The sequence below is a fragment of the Dromiciops gliroides genome, chromosome 1 (genome assembly GCF_019393635.1).
Source record: "Dromiciops gliroides isolate mDroGli1 chromosome 1, mDroGli1.pri, whole genome shotgun sequence".
NCBI lineage: Eukaryota > Metazoa > Chordata > Mammalia > Microbiotheria > Microbiotheriidae > Dromiciops > Dromiciops gliroides.
Window position 1 is genome coordinate 80288408 of NC_057861.1, and position 4564 is coordinate 80292971.

The 4564-nt window shown below is 44.8% G+C and overlaps 1 pseudogene; it reads right to left on the bottom strand.

Moving 5' to 3' along the window:
* Positions 1–1997: 1997 nt before the first annotated feature.
* Positions 1998–4166, bottom strand: LOC122745830 (annotated as a pseudogene).
* Between the last annotated feature and the right edge of the window lie 398 nt (positions 4167–4564).

A 4564-nucleotide genomic window follows, 5' to 3' on the forward strand; every position in this document is an offset into this window, starting at 1 on the left:
TGTAACCCTCTCATGATATCTGGAAGATAATCTAACCAGTCAATAAGCAATTATTAAGCACCCACTGTGTGCCAGGCATTGTGTTAAGCAATTGGGATATAAAGAAAAACTAAAGACAGTCCCTGCTCTCAAGTACCTCACAGTCTAGTTGGGAAGACAACATGAAAGCAACAGTGTACAAACAAGATATTAAAATAGATAATCAACAGAGGAGAGAGAAAAGCATTAAGGGGGATCATGAAAGTTTTCTTGTAGAAGTTTGGATTTTTCATGCCTATGTAAGTCATGTTTTGTATGACCTCACATGTATAATTGATAAAATATTGCTTGCCTTTTTTTTTTTTTTGGTGAGGCAATTGGCATTAAGTGATTTGCCCAGGGTTACACAGCTAGCAAGTGTCAAGTGTCTGAGTCCAGATTTGAACTCAGGTCCTCCTGAATCCAGGGCTGGTGCTCTATCCACTGTGCCACCTAGCTGCCCCGATTGCTTGCCTTATTATGGGGTGGGAAGGAGGGAGAGAGTTTGAAACTCAACATTTAAAAAAACTAATGTTAAGATTGATCTTCAGTGATCAGTCCATCGATGTGTTGCTACTTTGACATTTATAATAAACTCCTTTTGATTTTCCTCCCCTAAAAATAACGTTAAAATTAAAAAAAAAGAAGTTAGGATTTTAGATGGAACTGAGATCCCACTCTGCTCTTGGGTATCTGAAGCATACTACTGGCTTTTGAATCTGTCCCTTGTTTGGTATACAGCCTAGGGTCTGCAATCTTGCCTCACCCTCAAAAGGCACCCTGAGGGGCAGGTCCCTCTTCATTCTGCCCTGGATCTGTAACCCAAAGCTGGGTCTCTATTATTTACATAAATCTCCCAATTTTTAAAATTTATGCTTCTTTGTACATACATGTCTGTGGATGTTTGTCCTTGTTTTTATGTATGCCATCCTTTTGTACTTGTGTGTCAATGTATAAGTATGATTGGGTATCTGTGTAAGTTTCCGTGGTCATGCAAGTTTATACATGTATGTCAGTGTATATGTATGAGTTGATATCTGTGTATATTTCCCTGTGCATGCATGTTATATTCTGTCTTCATATACTGATGTGGGTTGGCAGAATAACTAACTCATTGTGACTATTAAATTTTAGTATGTTTTCTATATCTATTTGGAGGAGCTGAAGGAGAGAGAGGGGTATAGAGCTCAGTGTATTACTGCCTGCCAATGGGCTCAGATGGCTCCAGAGGAGAGAGTAAGACTGGTGACTTTGCACAGCCCTCCCTCATTTAAATCCAATTCACTACAAGTGCATCACTTCCTGATGTCATGGTCCTCTTTGAGAACAAAGAACAAACAACAACAACATACTGATCTAGGTTGGCAGAATAACTCATTGTCACTTTTCTTGGATTTCCCTATTAAATTTTAGTATGTTTTCCATACTAAAGGAGAGGGGTATAGAACTTGGTGTACTTCCTTCTTTTCTGCCATGTTGACTCTGTCTCCCACTAAATTTTTTGATATTTCCCCAAATTATTCAGTTATCATTTTTGTAAGGGACAATCCTATACTGAAACCAGATTCTCTTTAGGGAGAGGTCTATAAAGGGAGACAAAACTTGGGAGAATCAGGTACCTCTCCCTGAAGAGAATCGGAGCCATGTGTTTACCCTTTAGACGCTGGAAGGCCAAAAGACCAGCATCTCTTCTCTCAAGTCCTCTCACCTACCTTCATTTGCTTCCATCAACATTCCACTGCTCAATCAGACTTCCACAGCCTAGAACATGTCAAATCACTGCAGATCCACATCTCAGTGAGCTGAAAATCCCTTGGTATAGCAGTGATTTGTCTTACTCTGAAAAATAACAAATATTAAACCAAACACCTTCCCAGTCTCCACTGCATTTCAGAAGAAAAAAAAATGTTACTGTGGAAATCTTAATACACTGTTGTCTTTTGTGGTGTTTTTCTCTTTCTCTCCCTTTTCTACTGAAATCATACAGCATAGAGCTCATAAATCTTCTTTTACACAATACACCATGGCAGCAAGTGCTATTGTATTATGCAGTCTCTTTCTGTGCAGGTCATCCTTCCTCACCCAGCCACCACAGGAGTGGAGGAAGTGAGAATATGCAGAGGCAGTCGGGGAAAGTTTATAGGCATCATACTCCACTTGATACTTGCAGCAGGGGTCAAACTGCCAGGAGATTCCATAGAGGGTGCAATAGGCCATGCTCAGCATGCCGGCTGGCAGGGAGATGTAATGGGAATAATCTAAGGGAAGTGCCAACGGGGTGAAGAGGCAGGTACTGCCTGCCAGCACAGCTGTCTTGTGCAGACAGTTCCCAACAGTGATCATCGGGCAGTCTCATTGCCAATCCGGGTGGGCTCTATAACTATGTATTTGTATTGTGTCTCAGAGCTGCGCCAACTCATACTCAAACTGGTCTTGGGAAATCTCTCCATTGTAGATATTCATGAATGATTGTAACACTCCGTGGCAGACAAGGTTACCCTTTCTTGGGCACTGTCACCATGCTGCCTGGGCCAAGGCACCTCCTTCCCCCTCCTTTTGTTTGTTTGTTTGGTTTTTTTTTTTTTTTTGCAGGGCAATGGGGGTTAAGTGACTTGCCCAGGGTCACACAGCTAGTAAGTGTCAAGTGTCTGAGGTCGGATTTGAACTCAGGTACTCCTGAATCCAAGTGCTTTATCCACTGTGCCACCTAGCCGCCCCTCCCCTCCATTACCTTTTAATTGGCCTTCTTATGTCTAGTCTCTTTCCCTGTCCAATTCATCTTCCACATACATAGGACCTATTCCTCACCCTACTCAAAAATCTTTAATGGCTCCCTGTTGCTCTTCTAGGGACACAATACAAACTTTTCAGTCGGGCCTTTAAGTCTCTCTACAGTCAGGATTCAGCATATCTTTCCAGACCTATTTCCTATTACTTTCCTTCACATTTTCTACATTCCAATTAATATGGTTCATTAGGTCTTCACTGGATTAAACGTAGCATCTCTCCATGCATTTCCCTAGACTTTTTTTCCCCCTCTCATAAACCATCTCCTACTCAAAGCTTTTCCTGATCTCCTCAGTTGCTAGTCTTCTCTCTTTTCTCAAATTATTTGATGGTATTAAAAGTATACATGTTGTTTTCCCCAGTAGAATATAAATTCCCGGAGAGCAGGGACTGTTGTTTTTAGTTTGTTTGGGGTTTAAACTGAATGGAATAGAACCGTATCTACGTTCCCTTCAAAGTTTCCCAGTACCAGCCTATGAAAACGAGGCCCGGGTCCTCCAGCCTTCCTAGAGCTTCCCGGAAGTGCGGCGGCAGTGGGCGGAGCGGATTGCGGACGCATTTCCCGTCCGGGGCCGCGGCTTGGATTTCTGCAGGTGAGCGAGTCCTGGCCTGAGGAGGCGGGTCCCTCGGCCCCGAGCCGGCCTGGACAGAGAGCGGGTGTTGGTGCGACCCTCCTCTCCCCGGGTCGGCTTTGACCAGGAAGTTAGGGGTCCTGCGTCCAAGCCCAGACTGTGCCCCTGACTACCTCGCGAGACGTCGGGTGGGGCCCTTCTCCTGTCTGGGCCTCAGTTTACACATCTGTACGATGAGGGGCTGATCACAGCGTCCTCGACGTGTAGCCGGAAAGGACCTTAGAGGTCTAGTCCACTCCCCTATTTTACACTCGAAGAAACTGAGGCCTGGCCAAGGGAAGTGACTTGGCCAAGTCCACACACAGGTGGTGGACAGTGGTGGGATTTGAACCCAGGCCCTCTGACTCCAAATCCAGGGCTCTCTGCACTGCACCAGGCTGAGGGTAGCTCTCCGAGGTCCTTGCTGGCTGTTAGGGTCAGGGCAACGATTCAGTGACTGTTCCTGTGGCCCCTTAAGGAGCAGAGACGTGCCCACCAAGTGCTGTTTGAGGTCTGAGGCCAAGGTCAGTGCTGACGTGAGGGGGAGGGGATCAGCATCTGACAGGGCTTAAAGGACAACATTTGAATGAACAGTTCATTACTTGCCTAATCTCTGCACAACACTGCCCGAGGAGTGAAGGAAATGCTAAATTTAGCTCTGTAATCTTGAAATGACAAACTTCCCATGACACGGGGGACCCAGCCGGACTCCGGGAAATTGGCCCCTTCTCTACCGGGAATGGGATGCATGCTTAGCCCTTAGTATATTTGGACCAACTCCCCAGTTGTAAGAGGCTAGTTCTTGGTGTTACAGAGGTAAGTTTTATTAAAGGAAGAAAAACAACAAATCTAGAATGAAATCCCAACAGTGTAGATCGAGTTCTAGAGTCACTTTCAGTCTTAGGTATGAGGTCTGCTTGGGCAGTTGTACATCCTTTTGAGAAGTGGAGGAGTAAATTTCATATTCTCTCTCTCTTTGTGTCTCTTTCCTTCTCTTCCCCCTCTCTTTCCCTCTCTCTGTCCCCCTCTCCTCTTTTTCTCTTTCCTTCCTCCCTCCTCTTCTTCTTTGCTGCCTTTATTCGCATATCCCTACTATGGTCATGTAGTTTTTCAGATCAGGCAGGGATAAGATAAGTCTGTAGAGTACC